Here is a 22,443-nt window from a genome sequence, read left to right as displayed (position 1 = left end):
AAAAAGGTATGTTGCTTTGCTTGTGGTAAATCAGGACACATGAAAAAGGATTGTCCTACAAAAACAATCCAACCTAAACAACTTTCTATTTGCCCTCGATGTCAGAAAGGGAAGCATCTTGCTAAATACTGTCACTCTCAATTTGACATTGATGGCAGGCCTTTGCTGTTAAACTCAAAATAGAGCGTGTACTACCACTGCGCTTCAACACAAGTAGTAATTCCTCCTTACAGTCAATTACCCAGTCAAATGATATTGGTACCTCAGTCATTCCTACCTCAGTCAACCATTCCTCAAATGGTCCCAGCTCAATACCCTCAAGGTTAGAATTGGCCCTCTCAAAATTGATATACCTTTTAAATAATTTTTGTCATGGAAGCATTTCTACTGGATTTATCAATTTCTTTCAACAAAGGCAAGATTTTTTGATTCTGGGCAAAGCCAGCAACAAAATTTTAGGACTTTCAGTCCTTCCAACTGTTGTTCCAGTAAATTGTAATGAGGAGCTAGTAATTTGAGCTCTTTCACCTAATGTTCCTATGGTTATACCACCAAAAACACCTATAGCTATTGCATTTCTTTTACCCATGAATACACCCAAAAAAAACAACTTTCCAGAGATTTCAGTTATGTCTGTGCCATTTAGTACCTCAGGTCCTGAGGTCATTTGGGTGAAATGTGTGGGCCACAGCCAACCAAAATTGACTAGTAGCCTGACTCATCATGGTAAAACAATTTATATTACAGGTATGCCGGATACTGGTGCAGATGACATTGTAATTTCTCACATATTTTGGCCTTTTGATTGGGATTTGGTAGCTCCTTCAGGTTCCCTCACAGGGATTGGAGGTGCTACTGTGTGTTTGAAAAGTGAATGCATGATTAACATTACAGGTCCTGAAGGAAAAACAGCGATGTTCAGAAGCCTCTTACTTTCTGGGGGAGAGACGTCCTATCCCAGTGGGGAGCAAAACTGGAAGTAGGCCTGTGATGGGAACCACTTCAAAACCTGCCACTTTAAAGCTGAACTGGAAAACTGATCATCCTATATGGATTGACCAATGGCTTTTAACAGAGAAAAAATTAAATATTCTTAAAAAATTGATAAAGGAACAATTACAGCAAGGTCACATCACTCCCACGAACAGTCCCTGGAATTCACCAGTATTCATCATCCACAAAAAGACATCAGACTCCTGGAGGTTGCTTCATGATCTGAGAAGAATCAATGAAGTGATTGAAGACATGGGACCTCTTCAATATGGACTTCCTTTTTTATCAATGATCCTGAAACATTGGCCACTTGTTGTCATTGATTTAAAGGACCGCTTTGTCCACATCCCACTTCATCCCGATGATGCTCCAAGATTTGCGTTTTCTGTTCCAGTCATCAATAGAAGAGAACCTATGCAGAGATACCACTGGAAATCATTGCCTCAAGGAATGAAGAATTTGCCTATAATTTGCCAATATTTTATTGCACAAGTTTTGTCTCCAGTTCGGCAGAAGTATCCCAGATCCGTAATTCTACACTACATGGATGATTTGCTCATCGCTGCTCCAACGCTACCAGAGATGGAGCAAAGTTGTGCTAGTGTTGTTACTGAAATCCAAAATGCTGGATTTGAAATTTCTATAACCAAAATTCAAGAAGTTCCACCCTGGAAGTATCTGGGATGGAAGATGACTGAAAAAAACAATTACATCTCAAAGGAAACAGCTCTGGACCACTGTCAACAACCTACAAGATTTACAACAACTTCTAGAAGAAATCAATTGGGTTAGACCTGTTTTGGGAATTACCAATGATGAACTGGGTCCACTTTTTGATTTGCTGAGAGGAAGTTGTGACATCAACTCTCCTAGAACTCTAACACCTGAAGCTCGTGCAGCTCTTGACAAGGTCATGGAAGTTCTCCAAAGATGACAAGCTCATTGCTGTGTTCCGGAAAAGCCTTTCCTTTTTGCCATTTTGGGAGAAAAAATGCAACTTTTTGGTCTAATTTTCTAATGGGACCCCTCTGAGAGAGATCCTTTGTTGATAATAGAATGGATTTTTCTTCCCTATAGGTCTCCTAAGACTATTTTTACAGTTCTAGAGATGATAGCACAAATTGTAATTAAGGCCAGAACAAGAATGTCAACTTTAGCAGGTCAAGAATTTTCAGGTACCTATTTACCATTGAAAAAAGATTATCTTGATTGGACAATGCAAAATTCTGATGATTTGCAATATGCATTGCTAAATTTCCCACGTATTTGTTCTGTTCATTACCCAGCTCACAAATTATTACAGACAAAATTGAGTTTTAGAGAAAAAAACTGTGTTAAGTGAAGAACCTTTAAATGCAATAACTCTCTTCACTGATGGATCTGGCAAAAGTCACAAATTGGTAATAACTTGGTTTTACCAAACAACTAAATCTTGGGAATCAGATGTCTAAATAGTAGAAGGATCTCCTCAGATTGTTGAACTTGCTGCTGTGGTTCAGGCTTTTCAGCTCTTTCCACAACCTTTTAATTTAATTACAGATGCTGCTTATGTTGCTAATATGGTCAAAAGAATAGAAGAAAGGATGTTAGTAATGATATTTTATATCATTGGCTTTCATGTCTTTATACAGCTTTGCAAAACAGAACTAATCCATATTTTGTTTCTCACATTAGGGCTCATTCTTCACTTCCTGGATTTCTAGTGGAAGGAAACACGAGAGCTGACAAATTGACAATGGTTATTTCAAACACTCTACCAAACATTTTTGAACAAGCAAAAGTGAGTCATGCCTTTTTCACTAAAATGCACAAGCACTTGTGCGAATGTTTCAAATTCCAAAAGTCAAGCTAAGGCTATCATTAGTGCTTGTCCTGACTGTCAGCTTGTGCAGCCTCCTGTTTCTACAGGAGCAGTCAACCCACGAGGCTTGCAAAGCCTGCAATTATGGCAAACGGATATCGCTAAATATCCTTCTTTTGGTAAATTTAAAAATATTCATGTTTCAGTGGACACTTTCTCTGGTGCAGTTTTTGCTTCTCTTCACACAGGTGAAGCAGGTAATGATGCCTGTCACCATTTTTTGCAAGCTTTTGCTCTGTTGGGTGTGCCCCAAGAAGTAAAAATTGACAACGGTCCCCCATATATATCTCAAAAATTTGCCACATTTTTAAAAGATTGGAGTGTTTGCCACATCTTTGGTATTCCTCATTCTCCCACAGGTCAAGTGATTGTTGAGAGGGCACATCAGACATTAAAATACATACTTGATCAACAGAGGGGGAGGAATGGGGGCTTCACCAGACATGAGGTTGAACAAAGCTTTATATGTTTTTATTTTCTTAAACAGCTCTGTTGCAAAATCCAATCCACCAATTTTTAGGTATTTTTCAAATAACACACATGAGAAATGGAAAGAAAATCCCCTTGTTTTCATTAGAAACCCTGTGACAGGACAAATTGAAGGTCCTTTCCAATTAATCACTTGGGGCAAAGGGTATACTTCTGTCTCTACAGGTGCAGGAATTAAGTGGGTCCCTGCGAAAAACGTCAAACCATATCACTCCCAAGAACGTGTTGACTAATCCAAGACTGTAGAAGCAAGTACCAAGAGCTTGAGTTTGAAAGAGTTTTGGTCTTATACAGACTACACACCAGGGATTGCTTCTATGCATCTTTCTAAGCAAAGCAAGAGACAACTTTTTAGTTTTGATCAAAAATACAAACAGAAAAATGAGCCAATTTTTAACATCATATTGAAATTTTCCTGTGGCACACAGAGAAAAAGCTCTGTACAATGTATCTGAAGCAGCAATTAGTGCATAAAAAGAGACATTCCACAATTTCCACAGCTTCGCACTGCCAGCATGCTTTTCTCTGGCAATTAACAGCAAGAAATGATACCTTAAAAAGTGTCAAGGAGAAATAGAGAATTTGATAAAAGTGCAAACTCTTTTTAAACAAGTTTGACACTATTCAAATAACCTTTCTCTTTTCCCATTTTATATTTTTCCCCTATTATATTTTAACACCTTTTTGGTGTGCAACTGTGTCCTGTCATCTTCAAATAACTGAATAAATCTATTATTCAATAAATTCACAATTCAAACATAAACATATTTCCATCAGAAAAAAATTAGTTATGGCATTTCCCAAACACCAGGAATGTATCCCAAGAAGGAAACTTACTCTTAAATAAGTTCCAAAAAAAAACTTTTTAAATTAACTTATTCTTAAATAAGTTCCAAAAAAACTTTAATTTTGCTCTCTATATTTCAGGAACAGGATGCTTAACAGTGATAAACATTTCAGAAACAGTGGTTAGCTCAGAGAATTTCTCTCTGTGGCTATTCACCATGAAAGTCTTCCGGATTCCAGAATGTTCATTCTAGGTTTATGTTCTCATCTCTTTCTCAAACAAACAGCACTTTCTAGATGTGGAAATAGTAACTGATGTAAGAATTGGAAATACAAGTAAAATTTTTTTTGTGCTCCATTCTTACACTGCCATAGTCACTCTCTAAGCATCAGCTGCTTAACGTAAGGATTATATAATTTAGTTCATGGAGTTCCTATGGGTATAGGCCATCATAGTTATCTTCAAAAACATAGAGCTGCTCTGCCTACTTCCTACTTCTTGCTATGCACCACTGTAACTGCAGCCCTCTTAACTTCACTGTTTATTAAAAAAGATTGACCTTTTATGCATGTTTAGGGAGACTAAATTAGAAAGGAAAATAAGGGAAACAAACACAAGTGACAGGGCAAGACAAGGCAAGGAAAGGGACAAAAATGACATACGTGCACCTGCTGCATAGTATGGTAGCAGGACTCATGTAAAAAACTATATTTTCTGTCACATGTTGAGTGGAAATCATAAGACTTAAGGAAGAGAAGAGGAGGTCAGGGATTGTTATCTATCAGAATAGCTTATTCAGCTTTCAAACCCATCTAGAGGAAGATGATGCATTAAAGGGTAACTAAATTCTAATTACATTTCTTCAGAAAGCAGTACCTAGTGCCATACTTAGCTCATCCTATTACATACTATAATTGATTATTATAAAAAAGGAGAATGCAAATTTTAAAAAGAGCTTGTAATAAAGTGTCTCATTTAAATTGCTGTGGATCTTGCAATCACATTCTAAAACTGATGTATCCATTGCCCTATAATGATATTTATGTTAATATCCTCCCTTCAGCAGAAAGGGACTGAAACTTGTATCCATATGGCACAACATGTTTATTCTGAATGTAATATTGTTAGACTGAGTACAGCAATTTAGGGTATTTTATAAAAAAGGGAAAGTCTGTTGGTTTTCAATCATCATGTGTTCTGAACATTTTCATTCTTCCCTGTTTATAAAGAACAATTTAGCCCTTCACAAAAATAAGTAGACTAAAATATCTTGAATTATATTTTAATAATATACTACATATGTACATTACATAATATATTACAATATATGTCAATAAATATGTGTTCTTTTTTCAGTTCTAATAACAGGAAAAGAAAATTACTCAGTGGCTAGTGTATATTCATCATCTTCTTGTTTGGGTTTTGGTCTCTTTTTTTAATAGAAATAATTTCAATTAACATAATGAAGAATTTAAGAAAGCAATAAATTAGTATGTCTGATTTTTCCATGGAATTTTAAAGGGATAGATCAGGTGCATCCTTTTATGGATACAAATTAAAGACTTTTGAAAGCACAGCAAAGTGTTATTTTCTGTTTTCCTTGTTGAATAAATCATGGCTTCAGAATGACTTTAATGTAAACTTCAATTTTTCAAAGCCATTATAAAGCTGCATACTTAGTTTCTTTTAATGTAATGATATATGTAGGTTGCCAAGAAATAAGAATAGAAGTAATAAATGAGAGTTTAAAATAGGAAAGAATATTTTTCAGCAAGAATTCTCAGAATTTTTTTCCCTAGACATTGTAGAGAGAACAGTTGAGAAAAAGGAAAACAGGAACTATTCATAATGATAAGAATGAACAGAGGCAACATGCTTGCTGACAAAAACATCCCACAAACTTGCTAAGTTCTGGCATGTCTCTCTGAAGAGAAAGAAAACTAACTTTCTTTCTGTGGTTTGTTGGTGAGGCAGAGTGGCAATGGAAGAACAAAATCCAGTAACAGAGGAATAAATCTTTTTGTATTTAGATCCCTAAAGTCGATCTAAGCAACCTCTCTAGGCCAGTCTTATTGTCAAAGTATGAAATCTGCTGCCTATTAAGAGGTGGCAAATGTACTTTTGTGCATATGGCAGCTACAGTAGGCAATGAGAAATAGTGCAAAGAGCCAAGAAGGTATTATCATGCTAAACTTTAAGTGAGTATGGGAAAGACAGATCTGTTTCATTCCTTCATCTAACAACAGAAATGTAAATTAAAAAAAAAATGGATAACACTACAAGTATAATCAATATTTTTCAGTCTGTATACCAGTGAGATAAGTTGCATCTCAAGAGTGATTCTGTCATTAAAATGGTAAAATATTCTGCAGTCAAGAAAAAAATTTCTTGACATTTTCATTTAGTCTGCCACTCCATCTACAGAAGGCTTCAGAGTCCAAGTATAGTCAAGTATAATTTTCCCATTTCTCCATGTACCAGGATAAGAAACTAAGTCATAAAATTCCTATACAAGCAGTTTTGATATCACACAGCAAGAAAACATTTTCTAATTTTGCAGACAGTGGCTCTGTGGATTTTTTTTTCTAGGCTTTTAATTGTCCTTGCATAAATCTTGCTGTATTTTAGGTTGAAAATTTTCCAGCATTCATGAATTGAGGATATCACATCTTTTCACTTGTATCTTATGGGTAAAATAATGCACAGGGTTTCTCTCAGGCACACTTCTACTAGACCAATGTCCTAGGGTGACTCCTAAACCAAGATAACCACTAAACCCAGGACTTCTAACAGATTATTTATTTTCATTAGCTGTAGCTTCCCACTCTGTTTTCTCTTGGGAGTTGCTGGAAACTCCCTCTACATCAATTTTTTATCATCCTTTGTGAGTTGATCTCCCTCTCCATTGCATATCAGCAAGTCTAGTCATAATGAATGAATGGGGTGTACAGACAGGACCCAGGAAGGAAATTTACATTCCTCTGAGTCTCCAGTTTGTTTCTGTACTCTTCTACCTTCCAGAAATTAGCAGAAGGTATGTCTTTGACTCCTCTCACCTATTCTTCCCCTCTGCCAGCTAATCTGGAACATTGTAGCCCAAAAAAGAACTTCTTCATTGTATTAATCTGTGATTAAATTGCAAGCTTCTCTTTCCCAGAACAATTTAAAATGTTACCTGTACCTTTGAAAGTACCTCCCTAAGAAGTAGGAAGCTGTGACTCCTCTATATACACTTTTATGGGTTAAAAAACATATTCTGGATGTTTTAAAGGTACCATCATCATGCTGGCAAGTAAAAAAATTGTCAGTTTACAGTGCAATGGGAGAGAGAGAAAAAAACACAAAAAGAGCAAGAGACATATGCAGAACAGGCAGCTGTAGAAAAACACAGGCAGGATGTAATGCAGAATATACAATGAATTATATGGGGGCATCTATATAGATAGAGAACTTGTGCATAAGAATGCGTTGTCTCTTCAAACTTGGATTTGGTCTGCTGTGTCTAATTTTGGGTAAATAACTTCCTTTCAGAAATTTGGAAGTAAAAATAAGATTTTGCACATTCATTTCTATTTCAGAACAGTTTAAGGAAAATCCTGGAGGTTTTTTGAAACTTGGTTTGAGATTCCAGAATGCATTGGGTTCAAGTTCAGCTGGCAAAATGCAAAAAAATGCCAAAACTTAGTGCAAAATAGATTTTACTATTTCTCTAAGGGATGGACTAAAATATCTTCCCAGTGTTCTTTCTTTTTTTTTTTTTTTGTTTTGTTTTGTTTTGTTTTGTTTTGTTTCAGAGTACCTTTCTAGTTTCTAAACTTATTTTCATCTACTGTATCAAAGTAGATAGTCTCTATTTTTTCCAATGGAGCCCTATAAAAATGTACAAGGGGAATATGAGACCACAAAACACATACCTAATGGTAAGATAAAATGTGTATGGGGTGAATATTACCAGACAGAAAAGTGACAGCTTTATGACAGCCTGAAATGTGTCAGCATACAAATGAATTACACTAATAATTTCCAGAAACTAAGAAAGTATCTGGTATAGGGAAGTGCTTCCTCACTCCTCTCTAGCCTTACTGCATTCAGATACCTCAGTAACAACCAAATGGGATTTTATCAAACTTTTGAGACATTTCACTTCTGAATTGGACAGCAGTGTGAGAAATTTCCTTCTAAGAGTAAATGGCTTGGAAAGATATAAGCAGCAGAAATTAAGCACTTAAAATGGAAATAACATCTTAACCACAACTGCTAAACTTATACCTCTGTCACCTCAAGCTGTGAGTTCATATCTCAAAAGATATGTGACAACAGGCTGACTCAGTGCTCAGATGAGAGCCATTTAGGAAACATCCAAGCAGAAATTCCCATAGCAGCATTCCCACTGGGCTGCTAATGAAGTAGTACCCATTACATGTGTTTAACCCTATCCAAGACAAGACATATAATTATTGTCTTCTCTGTCTAGTGACGTAGTGACTCTGACTTTACAGATGTGAAACCTAGTATCCTGGTCTGAGGCCAACTTGAATAGTTTCTATCATCCCTCAACCTCATTTGGTTATACAATTCTCTGTTTCTTGCTCTGGAAGAGTCAAGGTTTAGCCATCAACAGATAGGCATTCACTGGTCTTCACTCTCATTTTGCAGCCATGCAACAGGAGACTGCTAACCACAGAAGACAGTTCTCAGCCCTTGTCTTGTTTTCCTAGACGAGCCAGACAGAGTTTTTAGTCTGGTAGCCATGAATTTAAGTTATTAAACAAGACACTTCATCCTAATTGTATGACCTCTGACTGAAGCAGAAAGGCAGATCTGCCTCCTTTTACAACTTGATTGTCCAATGAGGAATCATATTTACATACTAGTAGGTAAATGGTATGGCTGAATTTCAGTCCACCTGCCTAATATCCTTCTGTCGCCCTGTTCTTTTGAGAGTTTTAATGTTCTTCTAAAGGTTCCTATGCCTTCTGATATTTACATATTTCAACCGAGTTTTCTCACGCATGTTTATGTAAATAATGATTGTTTTGCTTTCTTCTTTGAGGGTGGAAAAAATAGATGGACTGTTGGTTTGACCAGTGTGGTTGAAGAGGTGGCAGATTCACCCTCCAAACCACCGTCACTTTTGCTATTCTATATATAGTGGAGTCAGAAAATAAAGTTTGCTTTTTTGGGTTCTTTTTGGGTTCTTTTTCTCTCCTGTTACATTACATCTGCTTCTGTGAGTTATTTCATGTCACAGTGTGACATCCTTCAGCCTATTAAGATGACATAAAATTATTTTCCAATTTTCAATGAACACTTTGATTTAACATCCATGCACATCTTTAAAAATGTCAGATTGTGACAATTCTTATATATGTAGCATATATAGAAAAGCTGTTAAAACATGGAAGTCTTGAGATCTGTTTGCCTGTAATTTATTTTGTACATGAGAATGTGTCATAAAAGTAAAGGATGTTCATAGGGTCTGATTTCCCCAATACACAACTTCATCTAAAGAAAGTGATTTATCGCTCTTAAAATTCCAGCTTTGAATATTTAATCCTGCTGTTGTACTGCTTCAAAACAGCCATTAGTAAATTCAGTCTATTTTCAGGTGAGAGCCTTAAGGCAAGGTCTTCCCACATGCTTTGCCATTTTTCCAAGCACTGGGCTTTTTCCTTTTTTGTATGTTTTCTGTGTCCTCTGGATGACGCTAGTTCAGAAGAACATTTCATAGAAATTTAATGGCCCTTGTCAAGTAGGTTGATCTACAGACACACATACTCTCTTAACATGCTCATGCTACTACTAAAACTCATGGTTAGTATGCTCCTTAAATATCTGTAGACATTCTTTAACTTTGATTTTATGAGGAAATTAAACTAATACTGAAATAAGAGATTTTCCAGAGATCACTTGAGCTAACAAAATGAATGTATCAAAAATGAATGTATCAAAAATGCATGTATCAAAAAAATGAATGTATCATGTTTGTAGAATCATATGTTGAATTTTAAGAAACCTCTGCCATGGTGCAAAAGACATAGGAAAGAGAGAAGAAAAAAAATCTTTAAAGCTTCTTGCAAAAAGACAAATACCAGAGAAGACCAGGAATGCAAAGAACTCAGATAAAGGAGGCCCCTCTGTCAAGGATGATGGACTTATCCAGATAAGATAGCAGAAGAACAAAAGCATATGCGCAGAGGAGAAGAGTTCAAAAGTTCAATGCAGAGGAAGACTATGGTATCAGACTCAAAAGACCACCAGAGACCCCCTAAAGACCACCACAAAAAACCACGCATGCCCAGAAGGGCGTGGACCTATTTAGCATGAGAGGCGAAGACAGGCGGGGCCAGGGGTTGAATATGCATAGAAAAGTTGTGTAATGTATTGCATATGGAACACCTTTGTGAATAAAATTGTGGGACAAACTCCAGCTCGGGGCACAAGATTTTGGAGAGCGATCTCACTTGTGCCGGCTGCTGTCATACATACCCACTTCATAACTACATCGAGTTGTGGAGTCTATTTATTTATTCCGCGTATCGCTTCATTTGGCGACCACGAAGGGACTTCTCTGCTCGTCTGTGGGTCCAGTTGAGGGCAGACACCCTCAGGCGCCGCGGGGCACTTCCCCGGAGGGATTCTGTGCCTCGGCTGTACACTAAGGAGAGCAGACCACGGCCCGTCGATAAGCGGACCAAAAGCGGTATGTATTATTTTCTTTTGTTAAGGAACAGCACTGATAAGTTGCATTAAGACGTTTTTGCGCACAGGTTTGCCAAAGGGGCTTGCAAGCAGATCAGCGGAGGAGAGGTTCCCCCCCGAGGCTGATTGCACAGCTCGGGGAAGGAGAGAGGTTGCACCCCCCCAAAGCTGATTGCGCGGCTGGAGGGGGGGAAAAGGTTTCCCCATGGTCGATAGAGTGGCTTGGGGAAAGGGAGAAATCCCAGTTTCAGTGTGGTGTGTTTGTTACACCTGGCCGTGCGTGCTTGCATACGTGTGGGTGTCTGTGTGAGTTTAAGAGGGTGAGATAGCTCGCCGCGCGGCGTTTCGATATTGCTGGAAAGTGCTGGGGTGAGAACTGGCGGTGCTAGGATATCTGAACACAGCACGGCGTTGCGATATTGCTGGAAAGCGTGGGGGTGAGGCAGCTCTCAGCCAGCACTGTCTGATAGAGCAGACGGGCACATCTGCTTAGTGGGGTAAGCAGTGCGCATGCAGGGCAAGGGCTGTCTCTGGTGAGTGAGAGCGCAGCTCAGAACTAAGAGAGTGTGACGTGGCAATGCTAGGATACCTGAACGCGGTGCGGCGTTGTGATATTGCTGGAAAGCACGGGGGTGAGACAGCTCGCCGCGTGGCGTTGCGATATTGCTGGAAAGCGCGGGGGTGAGACGTGGCGGTGCTAGGATACCTGAACACGGCGCGGCATTGCGATATTGCTGGAAAGCGCGGGAGTGAGGCAACTCTCAGTCAGCACTGTCTGATAGAGCAGATGGGCGCATCTGCTTAGTAGGGTAAGCAGTGCACATGCAGGGCAAGGGCTGTCTCTGCTGAGTGAGAGCGCAGCTCAGAGCTAAGAAAAGTGCTCTAAGCCCAGTGTGGCCAATAGCGCAGTGGGTGTGCACAAACTGCGGTTTATAAAATTGTTTTAAACACGGCTAGCTACTAGCGCAGCTAGTACAAGTTAGGACTTGCAAGCACCACTTACAAGCATCACTGGTTACTAAGTGTTTGTTATGCGGTGATACTGCCGTTCAAGATCAAGAGCATATGCTGCTGAGTTCTAACTAAAAAAAAAAAAAAAAAAAAAATAAATTTTTATTTTTTTCTTTTTCCTCCCCAGTGGTCTGGATTAAACTCGTAGGAATTGGTAATTTGTGTGGGAAGGGGCAAACAACAAGTTACATACGTAATTAAAATAAGTAAAGGAGACATAATGGGAGCAAAACAAAATACAGAAGTATCCAAGGCCAGCCCATTAGGATGCATCTTAGCTCACTGGAAAGAAATAGCAGGCAAAGGGGGTGTGGAAAATAAAAAGAGTTTAATCAAATATTGCTCCCATTGGTGGCCACTCTATCACCTAGAGGAGGGGGCCAGATGGCCTCCTACAGGTACATTAGAGTATAATACCTTGTTACAGCTAATGCTATTTTTACGAAGGGAAGGGAAATGGGAGGAAGTTTCTTATTGTGATATGTTTTTCTCCCTCCGAAATAACCCTGATTGGCAAAGGGACTGTGGCATCAGAGCCCCCTCTGATCCCCTCATTCTAGCTCTTGAAAAAGAAAACAGAAGCAAAACAAGGAAACTTAAACAATGCTGCTCAGCCTGTAGTATAGGCCAGAGGTGCACCAGGATAGATAAAGTTTATCGCACAGCACTAGAAGAACAAGAACAAGATCTAAGCTATCTATTCCTCACTTAGGAAGGGAAGAAGGAAGGGGTGAGAACTTAGGAGAGGCATCAGCACCACCTGCAACACCTATACTACATACACCACCTGCATCACCTGCAACACCTACACTACATACACCACCTGCATCACCTGCAACACCTACACTACACACACCACCTGCATCACCTGCATCACCTACATCACATACACCACCTATACCACCTACACCACCTGGTCCACCTACCCCTTCTCTTCCTTCAGAAAGAACACATGCTCCAACCCCCATAAGCAGCCCAATTGCATCTCGAACCAGAGGACAAATATTGCAAGGCCCTTTATGAGAGACAGTAACATCGGAGGGAGAAAAGGTACTAGTTAAGGTACCATTCTCCACCCTTGATTTGGAAGCATGGGAAAGGGTCGCGGGAGATTACCGAAATGACCCTTTCAACACTGCCAAACGTTTACGATACATTATGAAGCAACACAACCCAGACTGGGGTGACATTCAATTGTTATTAGATGCATTCACTGAAACAGAAAAGCAGTTGGTTCTAAAAACAGCAGGAGATCTGGTAGCGGACCACTTTAGACAACAACAAGTAGATCCAAGGGAACATTTTTCACTTCAAGACCGGGCTGGAACCCAAACCAACCAGAAGAGAGACAAAAGCTAAAGAAATATCAAGACTGGGTGATATTGGGAGTGGAAAGAGCAATGCCTAAAACCATAAATTGGTCAGCTCTATATGCTATTAAACAGGGACCCTCGGAATCCCCCACAGAGTTCCTAGACCATTTGAGAAATGCAATGCGGAGCTATACACCACTAGACCCTGCATCTGAGGTGGGGATACAACAACTAATTAATCTATTTTTGGGGCAGTCCACAGGGGATATTAGGCGCAAACTCCAAAAGGTTCGAGAAGAAAATGCCCGGAATTTAGAAACTTTACTGGGAGAAGCTTGGAGGGTCTTTAGCAACAGGGAAGAAGGATATAAGCGAGGGATGAAAAATTTAGTAGCAATAGTACAGGAGGAGCAGAGAGGAAAACATGGAAGCAGGCAGGGGCCATCCAGGCAAGGCCCCCCCTGGTTGGGCAGAAATCAATGTGCAAACTGTCGGAAACAGGGCCATTGGAAGAGGGACTGTCCAGAATGGAAACAAAATGGTCAAGGGAATCAAAGGGGGGGAGTAGTGGCCCATGTGCAGGAAAATTAGGGGGGACCAGAGGAGACTACCCCAGCAGGCCCTCTGGTTATAAATCTGAAGCTGGGGGAAATGGAGAAAGAAGTAAAATTCCTAATTGACACTGGGGAAACATACTCAGTTCTAAATACAGCTTTGATGCCCATAGGAGATGATTATGCTATAGTTACGGGTGCGACTGGCCAAACTGAAAAGGCATTTTTCTTCAAGCCACTCAAATACAAACTGGGAAAGCAGTGGGGAATCCACAAATTCCTATATATGCCCAACTCCCCTGAGTCACCTTTTTGGCAGAGATTTGCTAGCATAATTACAAGCAACCATTACATTTAAAAATGGGGAAATTACCCTGGAGGTAAACAATCAAAAATATGTAGAAATATTAAGTTTGATATTAACCACTAACGAAATCATGAGGGAAACTGAAATTAATAAAGAGGTAATGGATCAGGTATTCCCTGGGGTGTGGGCCTCTGATGTACCAGGGAGAGCGAAAAACGCTTCCCCTATACAGATCCGGCTAAAAGAAGGAAAGCAACCGGTCAGAATTAAACAGTATCCCTTGAGGAGGGAGGATAGGGAAGGGATTAGCCCAGTTATTGAGAACTTTTTGCGTCTAGGATTATTAAAGGAATGTCAGTCTGATTTTAATACCCCTATCCTACTGGTCCGCAAACCTGATGGGTCATACCGGTTAGTACAAGATCTGCGAGCTGTGAACAAGGTAACTGAAGATCTGTATCCTGTGGTGGCCAATCCCTACATGTTATTAACTTGCTTAACACCCGAATTAACTTGGTTTACCGTTTTAGATTTAAAAGATGCCTTCTTTTGCCTTCCTATCCATGAAGCCAGTCAGAAAATTTTTGCATTTGAATGGGAAAGCCCCAAAAGTGGGTGAAGGACCCAACTTACGTGGATGAGACTCCCACAAGGATACAAAAACTCACCCACTCTGTTTAGAGAGCAACTTGCAAAGGAATTAGAGACCTGGAAAGCCCCTCCCGAGGAAGGGAAGCTGCTACAGTACGTAGATGACATCCTGATAGCCACACGAACGAAGGAAGCATGCGTGGCCTGGACGGTAAGCCTCTTGAACTTTCTGGGGCTCCAAGGGTACCAGGTATCAAAGAAAAAGGCCCAAGTAGTCAAACAGAAAGTAATTTATCTGGGTTACGAAGTCAGTGCTGGACAACATAGCCTGGACCAAAGCCAGAAGGAAGCAATATGTCAAACCCCAAAACCTCAAACTGTAAAGGAATTGCGAACTTTCCTGGGGATGACGGGGTGGTGCAGATTATGGATCTATAATTATGGACTGTTTGTGAAGCCCTTATATGAACTAATTGCAACCGAAAGCAGGGACATCCAATGGACAATGGAAGCTACGCAGGCTTTCAACCAACTAAAAAAAGCCCTCATGTCAGCTCCGGCTCTGGGATTGCCAGACGTGAGTAAGCCTTTCCTTTTGTTCTCCCATGAGAAGCAAGGAATTGCCTTGGGAATATTAGCACAGGACCTCGGCCCATACCGGAGAGCAGTTGCTTATTTCTCTAAGCAATTGGACACAGCCGCCAAAGGGTGGCCTGGGTGCCTCAGGGCTGTGGCAGCAGTCATAATGAACATCCAAGAAGCACGTAAATTCACCCTGGGCCAGAAAATGACTGTGCTGGTGTTCCACACGGTGTCTGCAGTACTGGAGGTGAAAGGCAGGCACTGGCTTTCCCCACAGTGATTCCTGAAATACCAAGCTATTATGGTAAAGCAAGATGATGTAGAGATAGTGGTGACTAACATTGTCAATCCAGCCTCCTTCCTCAGTGGAAACCAAGGAGAACCAGTGGAACACGACTGCCTAGAGACCATCGAGGCCACCTATTCCAGCTGCCCTGACCTGAAGGACACCCCTCTTGAGAATGCAGAAGTCTGGTTTACTGATGGAAGCAGTTACGTCATCAGTGGAAAACGGCACGCCGGGTACGCAGTAACTACCTGCTAAGAGGTAAGAGAATCCGGACCCCTGCCAATGAATACCTCTGCACAAAAGGTCGAGATAGTCGCTCTTAGAATTGGCAAAAGGGAAAGAGATAAATATATATATGGACTCAAAGTATGCATTTGGAGTAGTGCACGCTCATCGAGCCATCTGGAAAGAGAGAGGACTGATGAACTCTCAAGGGAACAACATTAAACATGCATCTGAAATACTGCAACTTCTGGAAGCAGTTCAGTTGCCAGAGAAAGTAGCGATCATGCACATTAAAGAACATCAGAGGATAAACTCAGAATTGGAAGAAGGAAACGAGCTGGCGGATAGGAAAGCAAAAGAAGCGGCAAAAATTGAGGTAATAACTGAGGCAGCCCTGATTCCAGATGGGAAAATTTCCCTTGAAAATAAGCCAAAATACAATAAATTGGACACAAAATTGATTCAAGAGCAAAAAGCGGATTACAACCCAGAGGGATGGGCCACCGTAGAAGGAAAGTTAGTCACACCCTCCTATTTATTATGGTCCCTAGTAAGGGAGGAGCACCGGAAAACACATTGGGGAATTGATGCTCTGTACAAATATCTGAATGAAAGGATCATAGCTAGACATTTACGAGCCACCATCACTCAAGTGACTCAACAATGTGACCTTTGCCTCCAGACAAACCCCAAGAATATTCCCAAACCAAAACTTGGCCAGATTGGGAAGGGCCAGGGGCCGGGGCAACAGTGGCAGATTGATTTCACGGAATTGCCAAGAAAGGGGGGGTATAAGTTTTTACTGGTCTTAACAGATACCTTTTCAGGATGGCCAGAAGCATTCCCCACCAGGACTTCTAAAGCTCGGGAGATAACTAAGGTATTGGTACAAGAAATCATACCACGATTTTGGGTCCCGGCTACAATCTCCTCAGATAGAGGATCACATTTTATTGCAAAATTAGTACAACAGGTGAGCCAATACTTGGGCATAGACTGGGAACTTCACACCCCATATAACCCACAATCAAGTGGTCAAGTAGAGAAAATGAATCACTTGATCAAACAACAAATTGTACGATTGGGACAGGAGGCTAATTTGCCGTGGCCTCAATCCCTCCCATTAGCACTACTGCGGATTCGAACCAAACCCAGGACCAAAGGAAAACTGAGTCCCTTTGAATTGCTTTATGGGAGACCATATGGGGTGCAAAAGGGAACGTCTGCCCAGGACGTATCACTAACCTCCTATATGATCGCTCTAAATAAACAACTTAGAGCAATCAAGAAATATGTGGCCGGAACTCGGGGTGCGGGGCTGGATGCACCGGTTCATGATGTACAACCTGGAGACTATGTATATATTAAGTCTCTTACAGAGAAAGCCCTAGAACCACAGTGGAAGGGACCATACCAAGTACTCCTTACTACCTTCACTGCAATCAAGATTAAAGAAAAAAACACGTGGATTTACCACAGCCGGGTTAAGAAAGCTCCGGAAGACACTTGGAAGATAACACCGGGTGATGGTGAACTGAAACAAAAATTTACTCTGACAAAATGAATGTATCATGGTGGGTGGGGACTCTTGCTGAAATGTTGTTTACAATCATAGCTGTATTCCAACAATTAGAAGGTAAACCTAGTCAGAACAACGCTAAATGGCTTTGGTCCCAAGCCTTTACTCAATACACGGGATCCATGGGGAAGTCTTCCGATTTAAAAGGTTTAAATCTAACAACTCTGGTCATGCACAGTAACCAAATATATACACAACAAGAGTGGCATAACCAGAAGTTGTGGTCACTTCAAGGGACCATAGGAGAGGTAATTGAAATAGGGTGTCAGATGATTAATGGGACTACCCACAATAAAGTTACCCAAATCAGTGTGAATAAGCGCCAGAAGATCTGCAATCATCCAAGTGAATTAGACTGTTGGTACAAATTCAAATTAAGACAAACTGTTGATGTGGTTTGCCTCTGGGCCCGTGACACTATTAGGCTGTCTTTCAAATTTACAATAAGTTCTATAGCCAAACCTACTACAACCCACTCCAGTACTCAAGAGCAAACCCAAAATATACCATTCAATCTTGAACCCAGAGTTTATGAAATCGGGCCATATGTTATAAGGAATACGGGTCAACAAAAACTGTTATTTAACCCAGAATGGTCCCTTAAACGTGTTGAACTGTTAATGCAAGCTAATATCTCGACAGTTCAGCCAGCCTGCCCCCCTTTCCTAAGGTCATCCTTCGAAGGATGGACAAAGTGGCTACAAAAACAAGTACACCTTCGAGATAGAATGCGAAGGGATTTAACTGGGATATTAGGGACCAGGTTAGGAGTTTTGAATGAGATTGACTCCGAAATATTAATGAATAAATTAGCTATAGCAACTAGCGATCTGACAAAATTAAAACAGCCTTTACAGTCATCTCTATTAGCACTAGGAAATAGTCAGTGGCAAGTCTCAAGAGTGCTGCCAAAATGGAGAGACTTTGAAGATCAGGACCTTAGCTTACTGGTAGATGCATTAGAAAGAGCACAAGAGAACATATCTTTAGCCCTTAGCTGTATACAAGCGCAATTATGGATACAGTCAACAGCTGCTTTAATCATAAGGGAAGGGAGTGAAGGGGTGTTTCCAGCTGAAATATGAAAAGTTGTCTGGGACAGTGCTACAGACTTTGAGAAAGACCTCCAGTTTTGGTGGACCATGGTAAATTTTACATATGATCCTACCACTAACACTGCTACTGCCTTTGTGCTCACTATTTGTAATGCCACGGTTCACACTATTCACCCCATTGTTGCTCTAGGGTTGGGTCATGAAAAGTCAGTACTATACCCCTCAGAACACAGGGCAGGGGCCTGGAAAAACCAAGGGAAATGGCAAACCATTAACCTAGAGCCTTGCATTGCTCAAGAACAACAGGGATTCATCTGTGAGAGTAATCTGATTAGTGCTCAAGATGTATGCCTTGACACTAATCAGGGCATTTGCCACTTTGAAATCCACCGAGACACCAACCAACAAACTATACTAGTATATATAGGCGATGGCTGTGTATGTTTGAGAACTGTGTGTAATGTTATAGAAATTGATAAAAACAAAGTCCCCCTATCTAGTAAAAATAATTCCAATTTCTGCATTTGCAACTTCATCAAGATTACTGGGTGTGACTTTATATACTCAGCACCAGTCGTATCCCACCAGTTAATAAAATCAAACTACACAACCTACAATGAATTACCACCCACACCTATTGGAATGAATTTAACCCTGGTAAAACAATTAATGAAACATCAAGATCTAATCAAAATTATAGAAGAGATTCACAAGAATGGGCAGAGAACTCTGGTTACAGTCCATCATGACGTAACTGAAATAAACAGAGTCCTGCAAAGAATAAAACAAGACGGAAGTCATAACTGGTGGGATGCACTATTTGGATGGTCACCGACTGCAACAAGGATCATGAACACTCTGTGTCACCCCATTATTGTTTTATTAATATTAGTTACTATAAGTCTAATAATGTCTATTTTAACACTCTTGTGGAATTGGAATATGTTACAACATGTGGCCATTCTGACTTCATTCTCTAGAACTCATGGAATCCTGCTAAAAGAAAACTGTCATAATAGTGGGATAAAATCTAGACCAGGACCCCTGTAGTAAAAGAATTTACTATGTTTTAAGAAAAGGGGGGACTGAAATAAGAGATTTTCCAGAGATCACTTGAGCTAACAAAATGAATGTATCAAAAATGAATGTATCAAAAATGCATGTATCAAAAAAATGAATGTATCATGTTTGTAGAATCATGTGTTGAATTTTAAGAAACCTCTGCCATGGTGCAAAAGACATAGGAAAGAGAGAAGAAAAAAAATCTTTAAAGCTTCTTGCAAAAAGACAAATACCAGAGAAGACCAGGAATGCAAAGAACTCAGATAAAGGAGGCCCCTCTGTCAAGGATGATGGACTTATCCAGATAAGATAGCAGAAGAACAAAAGCATATGTGCAGAGGAGAAGAGTTCAAAAGTTCAATGCAGAGGAAGACTATGGTTTCAGCCTCAGAAGACCACCAGAGATCCCCATAAAGACCACCACAGAAAACCACGCATGCCCAGAAGGGCGTGGACCTATTTAGCATGAGAGGCGAAGACAGGCGGGGCCAGGGGTTGAATATGCATAGAAAAGTTGTGTAATGTATTGCATATGGAACACCTTTGTGAATAAAATTGTGGGACAAACTCCAGCTCGGGGCACAAGATTTTGGAGAGCGATCTCACTTGTGCCGGCTGCTGTCATACATACCCACTTCATAACTACATCGAGTTGTGGAGTCTATTTATTTATTCCACATATCACTTCAATATATTTACATAGTTTATTCATTTGTCACCCTATTCATTATCACCCTATCCCTGATACCTATTCTTTGTTTAATTTATTGGTCAGAGTTCAACCACACTTGGCAACTGGAAAAGCCGTTTCAAACATAAATAGAATTCTGAGCTTGTAAACATTAGTCAGAGAGTGGAGTGTGGAGAGCTTGTAATTTTTCTTCTTTCCCCCCCCCCTCCCCCTCCCCATACGGTCCCCTTTTGTCCTGCTACCCTGTGTTCCCTCACCCGTTGCCACGCGGTCAGTTCCCCCACCCCCTCCCCTCCGTTCCCATACCCGTTGCTGCCTCCCCGTGGTCTCCTGCCTTCCCAGCAGTCTCCGGGGGTTTCCCCCATCCCTGTCCTATCCTAATTGGCCGCGGCTCCGTTCCCCCCACCCCCACACAGTTCGAAAAGTTGTATCCGAGATCCCGCCGGTATGCCAGGGTGTCTCGGGCTGCATGCTTCTACAATGAACACGTATATTCACCCAAGCCCCGTGTCACCATTCGTCTGTCCCTGCGCTGAAACGGAGCCCTCGAAGAGCTTAAGGGGAAAGCGGCGCCCGCCTCTCCCCTCCTCCCCTGCGCTCCGCCGGCGCCCACCCGGCCTGGTCCCGCACGGCAACAGTAGAGCTGTGGTTACTGCAGGGAAAGATGAAGTCATTGTTTTACTCTTCTGCTAGAGAGAGAGAGGAATGCAATTAATGCACCTTTCAATGTACATACCTCACTTTCATCTTCTATGGGTCCAGCAGTGGGAAGGAAATTGGGTTCAACAGGCCATATATGCTCTAGATGGAGCAAGTAACATTCTGCTCTGCTGTGGCTCTGTCTGTATTTTCCTCACCATTTTCACTGTGGTTTTACTCCTAAACAGAACTGCGCAGTGCTAAATAATATTTAGGACCAGGGTTGTCTTGGAAACTGGAAACTGGACAGGGAAACATGCAGTACGACTTTAATGCCCTGGAGAAATTACACCTCCAGTTAATATTAACAGGACAACCATTACTAACCAACCATGATTCCTCTTGTATAAAGGATGGAGAATGATTTGTTTATGTATCTCATTAACTGTGCCACTTAAGCAAGTATAAGATGTGAGAATTCTCAACAGACAAAAGCAGGACCAGCATCCACATCTAGGATTCACAAGCATACTTCTCTTACCAGAGAAGCTCTTATGGCAATAACGGTGTGTGTTCACACATTTTTCATAGCAGGCTGAAACACATATTTAAATAACTATAGCTGCAATGAAGCATTTCAAGTATGAAATACAAAACAAATCAAACAAAAACAAATCCACCAGAAAAATTTAAAAAGGCAGTCATCACAAATTATTTGGCAGGCTCAGCCAAAGCACTGTGGTGCACTGCCAGCACATCAGAGCCATATGACTTATTTTTTATGTTCTGAAGAAAAAAGTAGTGTAGCATTCAAACTCATTCAAACTGCAGAGCTTTTGTTACAAGGACTTTATCTCACCAAGTGGTCTCAGCATTTCAATTCCATCTTCTAAAACCTAAAGTGGAATTTGATCAAATAACAAATTGATTTTAAAATCCCTTCCATTATTTTCAAAAGCATTGCTCAATTTGGGATCCTCTGTTTATATTTACCTTCAGTTCCATTTCTGCACTCAAATTCATATTGCTGTTTGAGAATAGTTGGCCATTCTAAATAAAGGTGCACACACTTGTCTTTGCAGTGTGTACTGACAAAAGGAGTGATTTCTTGCTTCAGGCTGAAATGCTCACTAAAACACAACCTAAATCTAATATTATTTTACTTTTTGATGTTAGTTATTTAACATTATAGCAGGGTTTCCTTGGGCTTGTATTTAACTTTGCTAATGATGCTAAATTATAGATATTGTGAAAAGCATTTCATTATGCATGTTCAAAACCAAGGTTTTATAATGAAAGAAAAGACAAAAATGAGGAAGGGAGGGAGGGAGGGGAAAATTTTTCCTGCAGCTTCTTGGTACACAGATCTCCTCTCACTGAAGTTAGTGACATTGATGCAGCACAAGGAAAATTATAACAATGTAGAATATTTGTGGAAACATCAGTCAAAGAAAATGCAGTTCCAGGATCATCCCTGCTAGTAAGAGCAAATGCTCAGAGACATTCCAAGGTATCATAAAAACCACAAACTCAAGAAATTTGATTTTCATAGGCCTGGTTTAGACTGTTATGATAATAGTTCATTACATACGTGCTATGCAGGATAATTTTCATATTGATATAAAGGTTCATGGAAATTATAATTTGCTTTTGAAATGTCAATATTTTTCTGAAAATCTTCCAGAAAGCAAGTCTTCCAGATGGAGAAAAGAA

General features: G+C 40.4%; 1 long non-coding RNA gene across 3 annotated transcripts in view; it reads right to left on the bottom strand.

The window, feature by feature from the left end:
- Nucleotides 1-20,995, bottom strand: part of LOC116183179 (uncharacterized) — a 34,573-nt gene extending 13,578 nt beyond the window's left edge. For 2 of the 3 annotated variants that reach the window (XR_013340435.1, XR_013340437.1), the window contains exons 1-2: nt 20,828-20,995; nt 20,590-20,743 (exon numbers count right to left, since the gene is read on the bottom strand). This is a non-coding gene — a long non-coding RNA (uncharacterized LOC116183179). The remainder of the gene's footprint in view (nt 1-20,589; nt 20,744-20,827) is intronic. The other variant, XR_013340436.1, reaches the window with a different exon arrangement.
- Between the last annotated feature and the right edge of the window lie 1,448 nt (nt 20,996-22,443).

The sequence above is a fragment of the Lonchura striata genome, chromosome 1, assembly GCF_046129695.1.
Source record: "Lonchura striata isolate bLonStr1 chromosome 1, bLonStr1.mat, whole genome shotgun sequence".
Lineage (NCBI taxonomy): Eukaryota > Metazoa > Chordata > Aves > Passeriformes > Estrildidae > Lonchura > Lonchura striata.
This window is presented reverse-complemented; position numbering and strand designations above follow the sequence as displayed.